Here is a 22516-nt window from a genome sequence, read left to right as displayed (position 1 = left end):
ACAGCTTGTATCATATGAAGAAATCCTAAACAGTTTCATGGTGTTTACCCTATGTTTCAGGAGATGATCAGGAGTATTTCAAATGTAGAAATGTGTTGCTCATTACATTAAATGCTAAGATTGTAAATGTTTTCTTCAATTTATTTAATTAAAATAATATTTCTACAGGTAAAACAGTTGAACAAGGGGGCACCCAGATTTGAACTAGGGACCTCTTGATCTGCAGTCAAATGCTCTACCACTGAGCTATACCCCACCTCTGAAAAGTTCACCTTTATTAATTCAGTAATATGTACAAAGTACAAGCAACATGCAATCACCATCAAAGCAAACCATTTTCAGCCACCAAACCCTCCTTATAAGTATATGCGGTGCGAAGGATGCCCTTTATCTGCCTTGGTAAAATACAGTGAGGTTTCCATTGCAAGAATTCATACATTTCGTATCACATGTAGATCTTGGAACATGGAAAAAAAAACTTTTGTCAAATGCACAAATTCTGCAAAACGTAACTGCTTCTCTACTGCAGTTTGTTGATTTTGTGCTAAGAGCATAGTTAAACCCAATTGTTCATTGTTTTTTATATGAAATGATGATATATCCTATTGTTTCTTAATGTGCATTGGGTTGAAAAACATTTTAACAGGATCTATTGATGAGGGTATATGGTTATGAAACAGGAACTTCTTGAACTGTACTCCTACGCTCTACCACTGAGTTAAACCCTTGAATGCTGAAAACTGCCCTTTTTTAAAAAGGTGATAGAGTGGGTGACTGTATGGAACTTGTAGAACTAATGACATCAGTGCACTTCTGGTCAGCTGTACAAATTAATACATTTCATTAAGGGCATATTATTGGTTTCCACCACAGTTTTATAACATTCATATGAGCTTCCAATGGACTATTTCAAACTGATAATATCACCAGTAGAACTTGGGTGAATGTAAAACACAGCTTGTATCATATGAAGAAATCCCAAACAGTTTCATGGTGTTTACCCTATGTTTCAGGAGATGATCAGGAGTATTTCAAATGTAGAAATGTGTTGCTCATTACATCAAATGCTAAGATTGTAAATGTTTTTTTCTATAGGTAAAACAGTTGAACAAGGGGGCACCCAGATTTGAACTAGGGACTTCTTGACCTGCAGTCAAATGCTCTACCACTGAGCTATACCCCACCTCTGAAAAGTTCACCTTTATTAATTCAGTAATATGTACAAAGTACAAGCAACATGCAATCACCATCAAAGCAAACCATTTTCAGCCACCAAACCCTCCTTATAAGTATATGCGGTGCGAACGATGCCCTTTATCTGCCTTGGTAAAATACAGTGAGGTTTCCATTGCAAGAATTCATACATTTCGTATCACATGTAGATCTTGGAACATGGAAAAAAAAACTTTTGTCAAATGCACAAATTCTGCAAAATGTAACTGCTTCTCTACTGCAGTTTGTTGATTTTGTGCTAAGGGCATAGTTAAACCCAATTGTTCATTGTTTTGTATATGAAATGATGATATATCCTATTGTTTCTTACAGTGCATTGGGTTGAAAAACATATTAACAGGATCTATTGAAGAGGGTATATGGTTATGAAACAGGGACTTCTTGAAAATCACTCCTACGCTCTACCACTGACATAAACCCTTGAATGCTGAAAACTGCCCTTTTTTAAAAAGGTGATAGAGTGGGTGACTGTATGGAACTTGTAGAACTAATGACATCAGTGCACCTCTGGTCATTTGTACAAATTAATACATTTCATTAAGGCCATATTATTGGTTTCCACCACAGTTTTATAACATTCATATGAGCTTCCAATGGACTATTTCAAACTGATAATATCACCAGTAGAACTTGGGTGAATGTAAAACACACCTTGTATCATATGACGAAATCCTAAACAGTTTCATGGTGTTTACCCTATGTTTCAGGAGATGATCAGGAGTATTTCAAATGTAGAAATGTGTTGCTCATTACATGAAATGCTAAGATTGTAAATGTTTACTTCAATTTATTTAATTAAAAAAATATTTCTACAGGTAAAACAGTTGGACAAGGGGGCACCCAGATTTGAACTAGGGACCTTTTGATCTACAGTGAAATGCTCTACCACTGAGCTATGCCCCCATTTCTGAAATGTTCACCTTTATTTATTCAGTAATATGTACAAAGTGGAAGCAGCATGCAATCACCATCAAAGCAATGCATGTTCAGCCACCAAACCCTCCTTATAAGTATCAGGGGTGCGAAGGATGTCCTTTATCTGCCTTGGTAAAATACAGTGAGGTTTCCATTGCAAGAATTCATACATTTCGTATCACATGTAGATCTTGGAACATGGAAAAAAAATCTTTTGTCAAATGCACAAATTCTGCAAAATGTAACTGCTTCTCTACTGCAGTTTGTTTAGTTTGTGCTAAGAGCATAGTTAAACCCAATTGTTCATTGTTTTGTATATGAAATGATGATATATCCTATTGTTTCTTACAGTGCATTGGGTTGAAAAACATTTTAACAGGATTTATTGAAGAGGGTATATGGCTATGAAACAGGGACTTCTTGAACTACACTCTTACGCTCTACCACTGACATAAACCCTTGAATGTTGAAAACTGCCCCTTTTAAAAAGGTGATAGAGTGGGTGACTCTATGGAACTTGTAGAACTAATGACATCAGTGCACTTCTGGTCAGCTGTACAAATTAATACATTTCATTAAGGGCATATTATTGGTTTCCACCACAGTTTTATAACATTCATATGAGCTTCCAATGGACTATTTCAAACTGATCATATCACCAGTAGAACTTGGGTGAATGTAAAACACAGCTTGTATCATATGAAGAAATCCTAAACAGCTTAATGGTGTTTACCCTATGTTTCAGGTGATGATCAGGAGTATTTGAAATATAGAAATGTGTTGCTCATTACATAAAATGCTAAGATTGTAAATGTTTACTTCAATTTATTTCATTAAAAAAATATTTCTACAGGTAAAACAGTTGGACAAGGGAGCACCCAGATTTGAACTAGGGACTTTTTGATCTGCAGTGAAATGCTCTACCCCTGCCCTATATCCCCATTTCCGAAATATTCACCTTTATTTATTCAGTAATATGTACAAAGTGGAAGCAACATGCAATCACCATCAAAGCAATGCATTTTCAGCCACCAAACCCTCCTTATAAGTATAAGGGTTACAAAAGATGTCCTTTATCTGCCTTGGTAAAATACAGTGAGGTTTCCATTGCAAGAATTCATACATTTCGTATCACATGTAGATCTTGGAACATGGAAAACAATCTTTTGTCAAATGCACAAATTCTGCAAAATGTAACTGCTTCTCTACTGCAGTTTGTTGATTTTGTGCTAAGAGTATAGTTAAACCCAATTGTTCATTGTTTTGTATATGAAATGATGATATATCCTATTGTTTCTTACAGTGCATTGGGTTGAAAAACATTTTAGCAGGATCTATTGAAGAGGGTATATGGTTATGAAACAGGGACTTCTTGAACTACACTACTACGCTCTACCACTGAGTTAAACCCTTGAATGCTGAAAACTGCCCTTTTTTAAAAAGGTGATAGAGTGGGTGACTGTATGGAACTTGTAGAACGAATGACATCAGTGCACTTCTGGTCAGCTGTACAAATTAATACATTTCATTAAGGGCATATTATTGGTTTCCACCACAGTTTTATAACATTCATATGAGCTTCCAATGGACTATTTCAAACTGATAATATCACCAGTAGAATTTGGGTGAATGTAAAACACAGCTTGTATCATATGAAGAAATCCTAAACAGCTTAATGGTGTTTACCCTATGTTTCAGGTGATGATCAGGAGTATTTCAAATGTGGAAATGTGTTGCTCATTACATCAAATGCTAAGATTGTAAATGTTTTTTTCTATAGGTAAAACAGTTGAACAAGTGGGCACCCAGATTTGAACTAGGAACCTCTTGATCTGCAGTCAAATGCTCTACCACTGAGCTATACTCCCCGTTCTGAAAAGATCACCTTTATTAATTCAGTAATATGTACAAAGTGCAAGCAACATGCAATCACCATCAAAGCAATGCATTTTCAGCCACCAAACCCTCCTTATAAGTATATGGGATGCGAAGGATGTCCTTTATCTACCTTGGTAAAATACAGTGAGGTTTCCATTGCAAGAATTCATAAATATCGTATCACATGTAGATCTTGGAACATGGAAAAAAAATCTTTTGTCAAATGCACAAATTCTGCAAAATGTAACTGCTTCTCTACTGCAGTTTGTTGATTTTGTGCTAAGCGCATAGTTAAACCCAATTGTTCATTGTTTTGTATATGAAATGATGATATATCCTATTGTTTCTTACAGTGCATTGGGTTGAAAAACATTTTAACAGGATCTATTGAAGATGGTATATGGTTATGAAACAGGGACTTCTTGAAAAGCACTCCTATGCTCTACCACTGACATAAACCCTTGAATGCTGAAAACTGCCCTTTTTTAAAAAGGTGATAGAGTGGGTGACTGTATGGAACTTGTAGAACTAATGACATCAGTGCACCTCTGGTCATTTGTACAAATTAATACATTTCATTAAGGGCACATTATTGGTTTCCACCACAGTTTTATAACATTCATATGAGCTTCCAATGGACTATTTCAAACTGATAATATCCCCAGTAGAACTTGGGTGAATGTAAAACACAGCTTGTATCATATGACGAAATCCTAAACAGTTTCATGGTGTTTACCCTATGTTTCAGGAGATGATCAGGAGTATTTGAAATGTAGAAATGTGTTCCTCATTACATCAAATGCTAAGATTGTAAATGTGTTTTTCTACAGGTAAAACAGTTGAACAAGGGGGCACCCAGATTTGAACTAGAGACCACTTGATCTGCAGTCAACTGCTGTACCACTGAGCTATACCCCCAGTTCTGAAAAGTTCACCTTTATTAATTCAGGAATATGAACAAAGTGGAAGCAACATGCAATCACCCTCAAAGCAATGAATTTTCAGCCACCAAACCCTCCTTATAAGTATAAGGGGTAGAAAAGATGTCCTTTATCTGCCTTGGTAAAATACTGTGAGGTTTCCATTGCAAGAATTCATACATTTCGTATCACATGTAGATCTTGGAACATGGAAAAAAAATGTTTGTCAAATGCACCAATTCTGCAAAACGTAACTACTTCTCTACTGCAGTTTGTTGATTTTGTGCTAAGAGCATAGTTAAACCCAATTGTTCATTGTTTTTTATATGAAATGATGATATATCCTATTGTTTCTTACAGTACATTGGGTTGAAAAACATTTTAACAGGATGTATTGATGAGGGTATATGGTTATGAAACAGGGACTTCTTGAACTGCACTCCTACGCTCTACCACTGACATAAACCCTTGAATGTTGAAAACTGCCCTTTTTTAAAAAGGTGATAGAGTGGGTGACTGTATGGAACTTGTAGAACTAATGACATCAGTGCACTTCTGGTCATCTCTACAAATTAATACATTTCATTAAGGGCATATTATTGGTTTCCAACACAGTTTTATAACCTTCATATGAGCTTCCAATGGACTATTTCAAACTGATAATATCACCAGTAGAACTTGGGTGAAAGTAAAACACAGCTTGTATCATATGAAGAAATCCTAAACAGTTTCATGGTGTTTCCCCTGTGTTTCAGGAGATGATCAGGAGTATTTCAAATGTAGAAATGTGTTGCTCATTACATCAAATGCTAAGATTGTAAATGTTTTTTTCTACAGGTAAAACAGTTGAACAAGAGGGCACCCAGATTTCAACTAGGGACCTCTTGATTTGCAGTCAAATGCTCTACCACTGAGATATACCCCCAATTTTGAAAAGTTCACCTTTATTAATTCAGTAATATGTACAAAGTGCAAGCAACATGCAATCACCATCAAAGCAATGCATTTTCAGCCACCAAACCCTCCTTATAAGTATATGGGGTGCGATGGATGTCCTTTATCTGCCTTGGTAAAATACAGTGAGGTTTCCATTGCAAGAATTCATACATTTCGTATCACATGTAGATCTTGCAACATGGAAAAAAATCTTTTGTCAAATGCACAAATTCTGCAAAATGTAACTGCTTCTCTACTGCAGTTTGTTGATTTTGTGCTAAGAGCATAGTTAAACCCAATTGTTCATTGTTTTGTATTTGAAATGATGATATATCCTATTGTTTCTTAAAATGCATTGGGTTGAAAAACATTTTAACAGGATCTATTGAAGAGGGTATATGGTTATGAAACAGGGACTTCTTGAAAAGCACTCCTACGCTCAACCACTGACATATACCCTTGAATGCTGAAAACTGCCCTTTTTTAAAAAGGTGATAGAGTGGGTGACTGTATGGAACTTGTAGAACTAATGACATCAGTGCACTTCTGGTCAGCTGTACAAATTAATACATTTCATTAAGGGCATATTATTGGTTTCCACCACAGTTTTATAACATTCATATGAGCTTCCAATGGACTATTTCAAACTGATCATATCACCAGTAGAACTTGGGTGAATGTAAAACACAGCTTGTATCATATGAAGAAATCCTAAACAGCTTAATGGTGTTTACCCTATGTTTCAGGTGATGATCAGGAGTATTTGAAATATAGAAATGTGTTGCTCATTACATAAAATGCTAAGATTGTAAATGTTTACTTCAATTTATTTCATTAAAAAAATATTTCTACAGGTAAAACAGTTGAACAAGGGGGCACCCAGATTTGAACTAGGGACCTCTTGATCTGCAGTCAAATGCTCTACCACTGAGCTATACCCCCAGTTCTGAAAAGTTCATCTTTATTAATTCAGTAATATGTACAAAGTGCAAGCAACATGCAATCACCATCAAAGCAAAGCATTTTCAGCCACCAAACCCTCCTTATAAGTATATGCGGTGCGAAGGATGTCCTTTATCTGCCTTGGTAAAATACAGTGAGGTTTCCATTGCAAGAATTCATACATTTCGTATCACATGTAGATCTTGGAACATGGAAAAAAAATCTTTTGTCAAATGCAAAAATTCTGCAAAATGTAACTGCTTCTCTACTGCAGTTTGTTGATTTTGTGCAAAGAGCATAGTTAAACCCAATTGTTCATTGTTTTGTATATGAAATGATGATATATCCTATTGTTTCTTACAGTGCATTGGGTTGAAAAACATTTTAACAGGATCTATTGAAAAGGGTATATGGTTATGAAACAGGGACTTCTTGAAAAGCACTCCTACGCTCTACCACTGACATAAACCCTTGAATGCTGAAAACTGCCCTTTTTGAAAAAGGTGATAGAGTGGGTGACTGTATGGAACTTGTAGAACTAATGACATCAGTGCACTTCTGGTCAGGTGTACAAATTAATACATTTCATTAAGGGCATATTATTGGTTTCCACCACAGTTTTATAAGATTCATATGAGCTTCCAATGGACTATTTCAAACTAATCATATCACCAGTAGAACTTGGGTGAATGTAAAACACAGCTTGTATCATATGAAGAAATCCTAAACAGCTTAATGGTGTTTACCCTATGTTTCAGATGATGATCAGGAGTATTTGAAATATAGAAATGTGTTGCTCATTACATAAAATGCTAAGATTGTAAATGTTTACTTCAATTTATTTCATTAAAAAAATATTTCTACAGGTAAAACAGTTGGACAAGGGGGCACCCAGATTTGAACTAGGGACCTTTTGATCTGCAGTGAAATGCTCTACCCCTGCCCTATACCCCCATTTCTGAAATATTCACCTTTATTTATTCAGTAATATGTACAAAGTGGAAGCAACATGCAATCACCATCAAAGCAATGCATTTTCAGCCACCAAACCCTCCTTATAAGTATATGCGGTGCGAAGGATGTCCTTTATCTGCCTTGGTAAAATACAGTGAGGTTTCCATTGCAAGAATTCATACATTTCGTATCACATGTAGATCTTGGAACATGGAAAAAAATCTTTTGTCAAATGCACAAATTCTGCAAAATGTAACTGCTTCTCTACTGCCGTTTGTTGATTTTGTGCTAAGAGTATAGTTAAACCCAATTGTTCATTGTTTTGTATATGAAATGATGATATATCCTATTGTTTCTTACAGTGCATTGGGTTGAAAAACATTTTAACAGGATCTATTGAAGAGGGTATATGGTTATGAAACAGGGACTTCTTGAACTACACTCCTACGCTCTACCACTGACAAAAACCCTTGAATGTTGAAAAGTGCCCTTTTTAAAAAGGTGATAGAGTGGGTGGCTGTATGGAACTTGTAGAACTAATGACATCAGTGCACTTCTGGTCAGCTGTACAAATTAATACATTTCATTAAGGGCATATTATTGGTTTCCACCACAGTTTTATAACATTCATATGAGCTTCCAATGGACTATTTCAAACTGATAATATAACCAGTAGAACTTGGGTGAATGTAAAACACAGCTTGTATCATATGAAGAAATCCTAAACAGTTTCATGGTGTTTACCCTATGTTTCAGGAGATGATCAGGAGTATTTCAAATGTAGAAATGTGTTGCTCATTACATGAAATGCTAAGATTGTAAATGTTTACTTCAATTTTTTTAATTGATAAATATTTCTACAGGTAAAACATTTGGACAAGGGGGCACCCAGATTTGAACTAGGGACCTCTTGATCTGCAGTCAAATGCTCTACCACTGAGCTATACTCCCAGTTCTGAAAAGTTCACCTTTATTAATTCAGTAATATGTACAAAGTGCAAGCAACATGCAATCACCATCAAAGCAATGCATTTTCAGCCACCAAACCCTCCTTATAAGTATATGGGATCCGAAGGATGTCCTTTATCTACCTTGGTAAAATACAGTGAGGTTTCCATTGCAAGAATTCATACATTTCGTATCACATGTAGATCTTGGAACATGGAAAAAAAAATCTTTTGTCAAATGCACAAATTCTGCAAAATGTAACTGCTTCTCTACTGCAGTTTGTTGATTTTGTGCTAAGCGCATAGTTAAACCCAATTGTTCATTGTTTTGTATATGAAATGATGATATATCCTATTGTTTCTTACAGTGCATTGTGTTGAAAAACATTTTAACAGGATCTATTGAAAAGGGTATATGGTTATGAAACAGGGACTTCTTGAAAAGCACTCCTACGCTCTACTACTGACATAAACCCTTGAATGCTGAAAACTGCCCTTTTTGAAAAAGGTGATAGAGTGGGTGACTGTATGGAACTTGTAGAACTAATGACATCAGTGCACTTCTGGTCAGGTGTACAAATTAATACATTTCATTAAGGGCATATTATTGGTTTCCACCACAGTTTTATAACATTCATATGAGCTTCCAATGGACTATTTCAAACTAATCATATCACCAGTAGAACTTGGGTGAATGTAAAACACAGCTTGTATCATATGAAGAAATCCTAAACAGCTTAATGGTGTTTACCCTATGTTTCAGATGATGATCAGGAGTATTTGAAATATAGAAATGTGTTGCTCATTACATAAAATGCTAAGATTGTAAATGTTTACTTCAATTTATTTCATTAAAAAAATATTTCTACAGGTAAAACATTTGGACAAGGGGGCACCCAGATTTGAACTAGGGACCTCTTGATCTGCAGTCAAATGCTCTACCACTGAGCTATACTCCCAGTTCAGAAAAGTTCACCTTTATTAATTCAGTAATATGTACAATGTGCAAGCAACATGCAATCACCATCAAAGCAATGCATTTTCAGCCACCAAACCCTCCTTATAAGTATATGGGATCCGAAGGATGTCCTTTATCTACCTTGGTAAAATACAGTGAGGTTTCCATTGCAAGAATTCATACATTTCGTATCACATGTAGATCTTGGAACATGGAAAAAAAATCTTTTGTCAAATGCACAAATTCTGAAAAATGTAACTGCTTCTCTACTGCAGTTTGTTGATTTTGTGCTAAGCGCATAGTTAAACCCAATTGTTCATTGTTTTGTATATGAAATGATGATATATCCTATTGTTTCTTACAGTGCATTGGGTTGAAAAACATTTTAACAGGATCTATTGAAGAGGGTATATGGTTATGAAACAGGGACTTCTTGAAAAGCACTCCTACGCTCTACCACTGACATAAACCCTTGAATGCCGAAAACTGCCTTTTTTTAAAAAGGTGATAGAGTGGGTGACTGTATGGAACTTGTAGAACTAATGACATCAGTGCACCTCTGGTCATTTGTACAAATTAGTACATTTCATTAAGGGCATATTATTGGTTTCCACCACAGTTTTATAACATTCATATGAGCTTCCAATGGACTATTTCAAACTGATAGTATCACCAGTAGAACTTGGGTGAATGTAAAACACAGCTTGTATCATATGACGAAATCCTAAACAGTTTCATGGTGTTTACCCTATGTTTCAGGAGATGATCAGGAGTATTTCAAATGTAGAAATGTGTTCCTCATTACATCAAATGCTAAGATTGTAAATGTTTTTTTTCTACAGGTAAAACAGTTGAACAAGGGGGCACCCAGATTTTAACTAGAGACCACTTGATCTGCAGTCAAATGCTGTACCACTGAGCTATACCCCCAGTTCTGAAACGGTCACCTTTATTAATTCAGGAATATGAACAAAGTGGAAGCAACATGCAATCACCCTCAAAGCAATACATTTTCAGCCACCAAACCCTCCTTATAAGTATAAGGGGTACAAAAGATGTCCTTTATCTGCCTTGGTAAAATACAGTGAGGTTTCCATTGCAAGAATTCATACATTTCGTATCACATGTAGATCTTGGAACATGGAAAAAAAAAACTTTTGTCAAATGCACAAATTCTGCAAAACGTAACTGCTTCTCTACTGCAGTTTGTTGATTTTGTGCTAAGAGCATAGTTAAACCCAATTGTTCATTGTTTTTTATATGAAATGATATATCCTATTGTTTCTTACAGTGCATTGGGTTGAAAAACATTTTAACAGGATCTATTGACGAGGGTATATGGTTATGAAACAGGGACTTCTTGAACTGCACTCCTACGCTCTACCACTGAGTTAAACCCTTGAATGCTTAAAACTGCCCTTTTTTAAAAAGGTGATTGAGTGGTGACTGTATGGAACTTGTAGAACTAATGACATCAGTGCACTTCTGGTCAGCTGTACAAATTAATACATTTCATTAAGGGCATATTATTGGTTTCCACCACAGTTTTATAACATTCATATGAGCTTCCAATGGACTATTTCAAACTGATAATATCACCAGTAGAACTTGGATGAATGTAAAACACAGCTTGTATCATATGAAGGAATCCTAAACAGTTTCATGGTGTTTACCCTATGTTTCAAGAGTATTTCAAATGTAGAAATGTGTTGCTCATTACATCAAATGCTAAGATTGTAAATGTTTTTTTCTACAGGTAAAACAGTTGAACAAGAGGGCACCCAGATTTCAACTAGGGACCTCTTGATTTGCAGTCAAATGCTCTACCACTGAGCTATACCCCCAATTTTGAAAAGTTCACCTTTATTAATTCAGTAATATGTACAAAGTGCAAGCAACATGCAATCACCATCAAAGCAATGCATTTTCAGCCACCAAACCCTCCTTATATGTATATGGGGTGCGATGGATTTCCTTTATCTGCCTTGGTAAAATACAGTGAGGTTTCCATTGCAAGAATTCATACATTTCGTATCACATGTAGATCTTGGAACATGGAAAAAAATCTTTTGTCAAATGCACAAATTCTGCAAAATGTAACTGCTTCTCTACTGCAGTTTGTTGATTTTGTGCTAAGAGCATAGTTAAACCCAATTGTTCATTGTTTTGTATTTGAAATGATGATATATCCTATTGTTTCTTAAAATGCATTGGGTTGAAAAACATTTTAACAGGATCTATTGAAGAGGGTATATGGTTATGAAACAGGGACTTCTTGAAAAGCACTCCTACGCTCAACCACTGACATAAACCCTTGAATGCTGAAAACTGCCCTTTTTTAAAAAGGTGATAGAGTGGGTGACTGTATGGAACTTGTAGAACTAATGACACCAGTGCACTTCTGGTCAGCTGTACAAATTAATACATTTCATTAAGGGCATATTATTGGTTTCCACCACAGTTTTATAACATTCATATGAGCTTCCAATGCACTATTTCAAACTAATCATATCACCAGTAGAACTTGGGTGAATGTACAACACAGCTTGTATCATATGAAGAAATCCTAAACAGCTTAATGGTGTTTACCCTATGTTTCAGGTGATGATCAGGAGTATTTCAAATGTAGAAATGTGTTGCTCATTGCATAAAATGCTAAGATTGTAAATGTTTACTTCAATTTATTTAATTAACAAAAATATTTCTACAGGTAAAACAGATAGATAAAGGAAGCACCCAGATTTGAACTAGGGACCTCTTGATCTGCAGTGAAATGCTCTACCCCTGAGCTATAACCCAATTTCTCAAATGTTCACCTTTATTTATTCAGTAATATGTACAAAGTGGAAACAACATGCAATCACCACCAAAGCAATGCATTTTCAGCTGCAACCAAACCCTCCTTATAAGTATAAGGGGTACAAAAGATGTCCTTTATCTGCCTTGGTAAAATACAGTGAGGTTTCCATTGCAAGAATTCATACATTTCGTACTACATGTAGATCTTGGAACATGGAAAAAAAAACTTTTGTCAAATGCACAAATTCTGCAAAACATAACTGCTTCTCTACTGCAGTTTGTTGATTTTGTGCTAAGAGCATAGTTAAACCCAATTGTTCATTGATTTTTATATGAAATGATGATATACCCTATTGTTTCTTACAGTACATTGGGTTGAAAAACATTTTAACAGGATCTTTTGACAAAGGTATATGGTTATGAAACAGGGACTTCTTGAACTGCACTCCTACGCTCTACCACTGAGTTAAACCCTTGAATGCTGAAAACTGCCCTTTTTTAAAAAGGTAATAGAGTGGGTGACTGTATGGAACTTGTAGAACTAATGACATCAGTGCACTTCTGGTCAGCTGTACAAATTAATACATTTCATTAAGGGCATATTATTGGTTTCCTCCACACTTTTATAACATTCATATGAGCTTCCAATGGACTATTTCAAACTGATAATATCACCAGTAGAACTTGGGTGAATGTAAAACACAGCTTGTATCATATGAAGGAATCCTAAACAGTTTCATGGTGTTTACCCTATGTTTCAAGAGTATTTCAAATGTAGAAATGTGTTGCTCATTACATCAAATGCTAAGATTGTAAATGTTTTTTTCTACAGGTAAAACAGTTGAACAAGAGGGCACCCAGATTTCAACTAGGGACCTCTTGATTTGCAGTCAAATGCTCTACCACTGAGCTATACCCCCAATTTTGAAAAGTTCACCTTTATTAATTCAGTAATATGTACAAAGTGCAAGCAACATGCAATCACCATCAAAGCAATGCATTTTCAGCCACCAAACCCTCCTTATATGTATATGGGGTGCGATGGATTTCCTTTATCTGCCTTGGTAAAATACAGTGAGGTTTCCATTGCAAGAATTCATACATTTCGTATCACATGTAGATCTTGGAACATGGAAAAAAATCTTTTGTCAAATGCACAAATTCTGCAAAATGTAACTGCTTCTCTACTGCAGTTTGTTGATTTTGTGCTAAGAGCATAGTTAAACCCAATTGTTCATTGTTTTGTATTTGAAATGATGATATATCCTATTGTTTCTTAAAATGCATTGGGTTGAAAAACATTTTAACAGGATCTATTGAAGAGGGTATATGGTTATGAAACAGGGACTTCTTGAAAAGCACTCCTACGCTCAACCACTGACATAAACCCTTGAATGCTGAAAACTGCCCTTTTTTAAAAAGGTGATAGAGTGGGTGACTGTATGGAACTTGTAGAACTAATGACATCAGTGCACTTCTGGTCAGCTGTACAAATTAATACATTTCATTAAGGGCATATTATTGGTTTCCACCACAGTTTTATAACATTCATATGAGCTTCCAATGCACTATTTCAAACTAATCATATCACCAGTAGAACTTGGGTGAATGTACAACACAGCTTGTATCATATGAAGAAATCCTAAACAGCTTAATGGCGTTTACCCTATGTTTCAGGTGATGATCAGGAGTATTTCAAATGTAGAAATGTGTTGCTCATTGCATAAAATGCTAAGATTGTAAATGTTTACTTCAATTTATTTAATTAACAAAAATATTTCTACAGGTAAAACAGATAGATAAAGGAAGCACCCAGATTTGAACTAGGGACCTCTTGATCTGCAGTGAAATGCTCTACCCCTGAGCTATAACCCAATTTCTCAAATGTTCACCTTTATTTATTCAGTAATATGTACAAAGTGGAAACAACATGCAATCACCACCAAAGCAATGCATTTTCAGCTGCAACCAAACCCTCCTTATAAGTATAAGGGGTACAAAAGATGTCCTTTATCTGCCTTGGTAAAATACAGTGAGGTTTCCATTGCAAGAATTCATACATTTCGTACTACATGTAGATCTTGGAACATGGAAAAAAAAACTTTTGTCAAATGCACAAATTCTGCAAAACATAACTGCTTCTCTACTGCAGTTTGTTGATTTTGTGCTAAGAGCATAGTTAAACCCAATTGTTCATTGATTTTTATATGAAATGATGATATATCCTATTGTTTCTTACAGTACATTGGGTTGAAAAACATTTTAACAGGATCTTTTGACAAAGGTATATGGTTATGAAACAGGGACTTCTTGAACTGCACTCCTACGCTCTACCACTGAGTTAAACCCTTGAATGCTGAAAACTGCCCTTTTTTAAAAAGGTAATAGAGTGGGTGACTGTATGGAACTTGTAGAACTAATGACATCAGTGCACTTCTGGTCAGCTGTACACATTAATACATTTCATTAAGGGCATATTATTGGTTTCCACCACAGTTTTATAACATTCATATGAGCTTCCAATGGACTATTTCAAACTGATAATATCCCCAGTAGAACTTGGGTGAATGTAAAACACAGCTTGTATCATATGAAGAAATCCTAAACAGTTTCATGGTGTTTACCGTATGTTTCAGGAGTATTTCAAATGTAGAAATGTGTTGCTCATTACATCAAATGCTAAGATTGTAAATGTTTTTTTCTACAGGTAAAACAGTTGAACAAGAGGGCACCCAGATTTGAACTAGGGACCGCTTGATCTGCGGTTAAATGCTCTACCACTGAGCTATACCCCCAATTTTGAAAAGTTGACCTTTATTAATTCAGTAATATGTACAAAGTGCAAGCAACATGCAATCACCATCAAAGCAATGCATTTTCAGCCACCAAACCCTCCTTATAAGTATATGGGGTGCGAAGGATGTCCTTTATCTGCCTTGGTAAAATACAGCGAGGTTTCCATTGCAAGAATTCATACATTTCGTATCACATGTAGATCTAGGAACATGGAAAAAAAATCTTTTGTCAAATGCACAAATTCTGCAAAATGTAACTGCTTCTCTACTGCAGTTTGTTGATTTTGTGCTAAGAGCATAGTTAAACCCAATTGTTCATTGTTTTGTATATGAAATGATGATATATCCTATTGTTTCTTAAAGTGCATTGGGTTGAAAAAACATTTTAACAGGATCTGTTGAAGAGGGTATATGGTTATGAAACAGGGACTTCTTGAACTGCACTCCTACGCTCTACCACTGAGTTAAACCCTTGAATGCTGAAAACTGCCCTTTTTTAAAAAGGTGATAGAGTGGGTGACTGTATGGAACTTGTAGAACTAATGACATCAGTGCACTTCTGGTCAGCTGTACAAATTAATACATTTCATTAAGGGCATATTATTGGTTTCCTCCACACTTTTATAACATTCATATGAGCTTCCAATGGACTATTTCAAACTGATAATATCACCAGTAGAACTTGGGTGAATGTAAAACACAGCTTGTATCATATGAAGAAATCCTAAACAGCTTAATGGTGTTTACCCTATGTTTCAGGTGATGATCAGGAGTATTTCAAATGTAGAAATGTGTTGCTCATTACATCAAATGCTAAGATTGTAAATGTTTTTTTCTACAGGTAAAACAGTTGAATAAGAGGTCAGCCAGATTTGAACTAAGGACCTCTTGATCTGCGGTTAAATGCTCTACCACTGATCTACACCGCCAGTTCCGAAAAGTTCATCTTTATTTATTCAGTAATATGTACAAAGTGGAAGCAACATGCAATCACCATCAAAGCAATGCATGTTCAGCCACCAAACCCTCCTTATAAGTATAAGGGGTGTGAAGGATGTCCTTTATCTGCCTTGGTAAAATACAGTGAGGTTTCCATTGCAAGAATTCATACATTTCGTATCACATGTAGATCTTGGAACATGGAAAAAAAATCTTTTGTCAAATGCACACATTCTGCAAAATGTAACTGCTTCTCTACTGCAGTTTGTTGATTTTGTGCTAAGAGCATAGTTAAACCCAATTGTTCATTGTTTTGTATATGAAATGATGATATATCCTATTGTTTCTTACAGTGCATTGGGTTGAAAAACATTTTAACAGGATCTATTGAAGAGGGTATATGGTTATGAAACAGGGACTTCTTGAACTACACTCCTACGCTCTACCACTGACATAAACCCTTCAATGTTGAAAACTGCCCTTTTTTAAAAATGTGATAGAGTGGGTGACTCTATGGAACTTGTAGAACTAATGACATCAGTGCACTTCTGGTCAGCTGTACAAATTAATACATTTCATTAAGGGCATATTATTGGTTTCCACCACAGTTTTATAACATTCATATGAGCTTCCAATGGACTATTTTAAACTGGTCATATCACCAGTAGAACTTGGGTGAATGTAAAACACAGCTTGTATCACATGAAGAAATCCTAAACAGCTTAATGGTGTTTACCCTATGTTTCAGGTGATGATCAGGAGTATTTCAAATGTAGAAATGTGTTGCTCATTACATAAAATGCTAAGATTGTAAATGTTTACTTCAATTTATTTAATTAAAAAAATATTTCTACAGGTAAAGCAGTTGGACAAGGGGGCACCCGGATTTGAACTAGGGCCTTCTTGATCTGCAGTGAAATGCTCTACCCCTGAGCTATAACCCCATTTCTGAAATGTTCACCTTTATTTATTCAGTAATATGTATAAAGTGGAAGCAACATGCAATCACCATCAAAGCAATTCATTTTCAGCCACCAAACCCTCCTTATACGTATAAGGGGTACAAAAGATGTCCTTTATCTGTCTTGGTAAAATACAGTGAGGTTTCCATTGCAAGAATTCATACATTCCGTATCACATGTAGATCTTGGAACATGGAAAAAAAACTTTTGTCAAATGCACAAATTCTGCAAAACGTAACTACTTCTCTACTGCAGTTTGTTGATTTTGTGCTAAGAGCATAGTTAAACCCAATTGTTCATTGTTTTTTATATGAAATGATATATCCTATTGTTTCTTACAGTGCATTGGGTTGAAAAACATTTTAACAGGATCTATTGAAGAGGGTATATGGTTATGAAACAGGGACTTCTTGAAAAGCACTCCTACGCTCTACCACTGACATAAACCCTTGAATGCTGAAAACTGCCCTTTTTTAAAAAGGTGATAGAGTGGGTGACTGTATGGAACTTGTAGAACTAATGACATCAGTGCACTTCTGGTCAGCTGTACAAATTAATACATTTCATTAAGGGCATATTATTGGTTTCCACCACAGTTTTATAACATTCATATGAGCTTCCAATGGACTATTTCAAACTAATCATATCACCAGTAGAACTTGGGTGAATGTACAACACAGCTTGTATCATATGAAGAAATCCTAAACAGCTTAATGGTGTTTACCCTATGTTTCAGGTGATGATCAGGAGTATTTCAAAGGTAGAAATGTGTTGCTCATTGCATAAAATGCTAAGATTGTAAATGTTTACTTCAATTTATTTAATTAACAAAAATATTTCTACAGGTAAAACAGATAGATAAAGGAAGCACCCAGATTTGAACTAGGGACCTTTTGATCTGCAGTGAAATGCTCTACCCCTGAGCTATAACCCAATTTCTGAAATGTTCACCTATATTTATTCAGTAATATGTACAAAGTGGAAACAACATGCAATCACCACCAAAGCAATGCATTTTCAGCTGCAACCAAACCCTCCTTATAAGTATAAGGGGTACAAAAGATGTCCTTTATCTGCCTTGGTAAAATACAGTGAGGTTTCCATTGCAAGAATTCATACATTTCGTACTACATGTAGATCTTGGAACATGGAAAAAAAAAACTTTTGTCAAATGCACAAATTCTGCAAAACATAACTGCTTCTCTACTGCAGTTTGTTGATTGTGTGCTAAGAGCATAGTTAAACCCAATTGTTCATTGTTTTTTATATGAAATGATGATATATCCTATTGTTTCTTACAGTACATTGGGTTGAAAAACATTTTAACAGGATCTTTTGACGAAGGTATATGGTTATGAAACAGGGACTTCTTGAACTGCACTCCTACGCTCTACCACTGAGTTAAACCCTTGAATGCTGAAAACTGCCCTTTTTTAAAAAGGTAATAGAGTGGGTGACTGTATGGAACTTGTAGAACTAATGACATCAGTGCACTTCTGGTCAGCTGTACACATTAATACATTTCATTAAGGGCATATTATTGGTTTCCACCACAGTTTTATAACATTCATATGAGCTTCCAATGGACTATTTCAAACTGATAATATCACCAGTAGAACTTGGGTGAATGTAAAACACAGCTTGTATCATATGAAGAAATCCTAAACAGTTTCATGGTGTTTACCGTATGTTTCAGGAGTATTTCAAATGTAGAAATGTGTTGCTCATTTCATCAAATGCTAAGATTGTAAATGTTTTTTTCTACAGGTAAAACAGTTGAACAAGAGGGCACCCAGATTTGAACTAGGGACCGCTTGATCTGCGGTTAAATGCTCTACCACTGAGCTATACCCCCAATTTTGAAAAGTTCACCTTTATTAATTCAGTAATATGTACAAAGTGCAAGCAACATGCAATCACCATCAAAGCAATGCATTTTCAGCCACCAAACCCTCCTTATAAGTATATGGGGTGCGAAGGATGTCCTTTATCTGCCTTGGTAAAATACAGCGAGGTTTCCATTGCAAGAATTCATACATTTCGTATCACATGTAGATCTAGGAACATGGAAAAAAAAATCTTTTGTCAAATGCACAAATTCTGCAAAATGTAACTGCTTCTCTACTGCAGTTTGTTGATTTTGTGCAAAGAGCATAGTTAAACCCAATTGTTCATTGTTTTGTATATGAAATGATGATATATCCTATTGTTTCTTACAGTGCATTGGGTTGAAAAACATTTTAACACGATCTATTGAAAAGGGTACATGGTTATGAAACAGGGACTTCTTGAAAAGCACTCCTACGCTCTACCACTGACATAAACCCTTGAATGCTGAAAACTGCCCTTTTTGAAAAAGGTGATAGAGTGGGTGACTGTATGGAACTTGTAGAACTAATGACATCAGTGCACTTCTGGTCAGGTGTACAAATTAATACATTTCATTAAGGGCATATTATTGGTTTCCACCACAGTTTTATAACATTCATATGAGCTTCCAATGGACTATTTCAAACTAATCATATCACCAGTAGAACTTGGGTGAATGTAAAACACAGCTTGTATCATATGAAGAAATCCTAAACAGCTTAATGGTGTTTACCCTATGTTTCAGATGATGATCAGGAGTATTTGAAATATAGAAATGTGTTGCTCATTACATAAAATGCTAAGATTGTAAATGTTTACTTCAATTTATTTCATTAAAAAAATATTTCTACAGGTAAAACAGTTGGACAAGGGGGCACCCAGATTTGAACTAGGGACCTTTTGATCTGCAGTGAAATGCTCTACCCCTGCCCTATACCCCCATTTCTGAAAGATTCACCTTTATTTATTCAGTAATATGTACAAAGTGGAAGCAACATGCAATCACCATCAAAGCAATGCATTTTCAGCCACCAAACCCTCCTTATAAGTATAAGGTTTACAAAAGATGTCCTTTATCTGCCTTGGTAAAATACAGTGAGGTTTCCATTGCAAGAATTCATAAATTTCGTATCACATGTAGATCTTGGAACATGGAAAAAAATCTTTTGTCAAATGCACAAATTCTGCAAAATGTAACTGCTTCTCTACTGCAGTTTGTTGATTTTGTGCTAAGAGTATAGTTAAACCCAATTGTTCATTGTTTTGTATATGAAATGATGATATATCCCATTGTTTCTTACAGTGCATTGGGTTGAAAAACATTTTAACAGGATCTATTGAAGAGGGTATATGGTTATGAAACAGGGACTTCTTGAACTACACTCCTACGCTCTACCACTGACAAAAACCCTTGAATGTTGAAAACTGCCCTTTTTAAAAAGGTGATAGAGTGGGTGGCTGTATGGAACTTGTAGAACTAATGACATCAGTGCACTTCTGGTCAGCTGTACAAATTAATACATTTCATTAAGGGCATATTATTGGTTTCCACCACAGTTTTATAACATTCATGTGAGCTTCCAATGGACTATTTCAAACTGATAGTATCACCAGTAGAACTTGGGTGAATGTAAAACACAGCTTGTATCATATGACGAAATCCTAAACAGTTTCATGGTGTTTACCCTATGTTTCAGGAGATGATCAGGAGTATTTCAAATGTAGAAATGTGTTCCTCATTACATCAATTGCTAAGATTGTAAATTTTTTTTTTCTACCTACAGGTAAAACAGTTGAACAAGGGGGCACCCAGATTTGAACTAGAGACCACTTGATCTGCAGTCAAATGCTGTACCACTGAGCTATACCCCCAGTCCTGAAACGTTCACCTTTATTAATTCAGGAAATGAACAAAGTGGAAGCAACATGCAATCACCCTTAAAGCAATGCATTTTCAGCCACCAAACCCTCCTTATAAGTATAAGGGGTACAAAAGATGTCCTTTATCTGCCTTGGTAAAATACAGTGAGGTTTCCATTGCAAGAATTCATACATTTCGTATCACATGTAGATCTTGGAACATGGAAAAAAAAACTTTTGTCAAATGCACAAATTCTGCAAAACGTAACTGCTTCTCTACTGCAGTTTGTTGATTTTGTGCTAAGAGCATAGTTAAACCCAATTGTTCATTGTTTTTTATATGAAATGATGATATATCCTATTGTTTCTTACAGTACATTGGGTTGAAAAACATTTTAACAGGATGTATTGACGAGGGTATATGGTAATGAAACAGGGACTTCTTGAAAAGCACTCCTACGCTCTACCACTGACATAAACCCTTGAATGCTGACAACTGCCCTTTTTTCAAAAGGTGATAGAGTGGGTGACTGTATGGAACTTGTAGAACTAATGACATCAGTGCACTTCTGGTCAGGTGTACACATTAATACATTTCATTAAGGGCATATTATTGGTTTCCACCACAGTTTTATAACATTCATATGAGCTTCCAATGGACTATTTCAAACTAATCATATCACCAGTAGAACCTGGGTGAATGTAAAACACAGCTTGTATCATATGAAGAAATCCTAAACAGCTTAATGGTGTTTACCCCATGTTTCAGGTGATGATCAGGAGTATTTCAAATGTAGAAATGTGTTGCTCATTACATATTACATAAAATGCTAAGATTGTAAATGTTTACTTCAATTTATTTAATTAAAAAAATATTTCTACAGGTAAAACATTTGGACAAGGGGGCACCCAGATTTGAACTAGGGACCTCTTGATCTGCAGTCAAATGCTCTACCACTGAGCTATACCCCCAGTTCTGAAAAGTTCACCTTTATTAATTCAGTAATATGTACAAAGTGCAAGCAACATGCAATCACCATCAAAGCAAAGCATTTTCAGCCACCAAACCCGCCTTATAAGTATATGCGGTGCGAAGGATGTCCTTTATCTGCCTTGGTAAAATACAGTGAGGTTTCCATTGCAAGAATTCATACATTTCGTATCACATGTAGATCTTGGAACATGGAAAAAAAATCTTTTGTCAAATGCAAAAATTCTGCAAAATGTAACTGCTTCTCTACTGCAGTTTGTTGATTTTGTGCTAAGATCATAGTTAAACCCAATTGTTCATTGGTTTGTATATGAAATGATGATATATCCTATTGTTTCTTACAGTGCATTGGGTTGAAAAACATTTTAACAGGATCTATTGAAAAGGGTATATGGTAATGAAACAGGGACTTCTTGAAAAGCACTCCTACGCTCTACCACTGACATAAACCCTTGAATGCTGAAAACTGCCCTTTTTTAAAAAGGTGATAGAGTGGGTGACTGTATGGAACTTGTAGAACTAATGACATCAGTGCACTTCTGGTCAGGTGTACAAATTAATACATTTCATTAAGGGCATATTATTGGTTTCCACCACAGTTTTATAACATTCATATGA

At 35.5% G+C, this 22516-nt stretch overlaps 4 non-coding genes across 4 annotated transcripts; all 4 read right to left on the bottom strand.

Moving 5' to 3' along the window:
* Window positions 1-6752: 6752 nt before the first annotated feature.
* On the bottom strand, window positions 6753-6824 carry TRNAC-GCA (transfer RNA cysteine (anticodon GCA)). Its single transcript has one exon. It is a non-coding gene; the product is annotated as a tRNA-Cys (tRNA).
* A 1833-nt stretch (window positions 6825-8657) lies between these two features.
* TRNAC-GCA (transfer RNA cysteine (anticodon GCA)) lies at window positions 8658-8729 on the bottom strand. Its single transcript has one exon. It is a non-coding gene; the product is annotated as a tRNA-Cys (tRNA).
* Window positions 8730-9612: 883 nt separating this feature from the next.
* TRNAC-GCA (transfer RNA cysteine (anticodon GCA)) lies at window positions 9613-9684 on the bottom strand. Its single transcript has one exon. It is a non-coding gene; the product is annotated as a tRNA-Cys (tRNA).
* A 12123-nt stretch (window positions 9685-21807) lies between these two features.
* TRNAC-GCA (transfer RNA cysteine (anticodon GCA)) lies at window positions 21808-21879 on the bottom strand. Its single transcript has one exon. It is a non-coding gene; the product is annotated as a tRNA-Cys (tRNA).
* Between the last annotated feature and the right edge of the window lie 637 nt (window positions 21880-22516).

This window comes from Ambystoma mexicanum, unplaced genomic scaffold, assembly GCF_040938575.1.
Source record: "Ambystoma mexicanum isolate Mex_15411 unplaced genomic scaffold, UKY_AmexF1_1 Mex_scaf66, whole genome shotgun sequence".
In the NCBI taxonomy this organism is placed as follows: Eukaryota; Metazoa; Chordata; class Amphibia; order Caudata; family Ambystomatidae; genus Ambystoma; species Ambystoma mexicanum.
The sequence above is the reverse complement of the archived record's forward strand: the minus strand, read 5'-3'. Positions and strand labels throughout refer to the sequence as shown.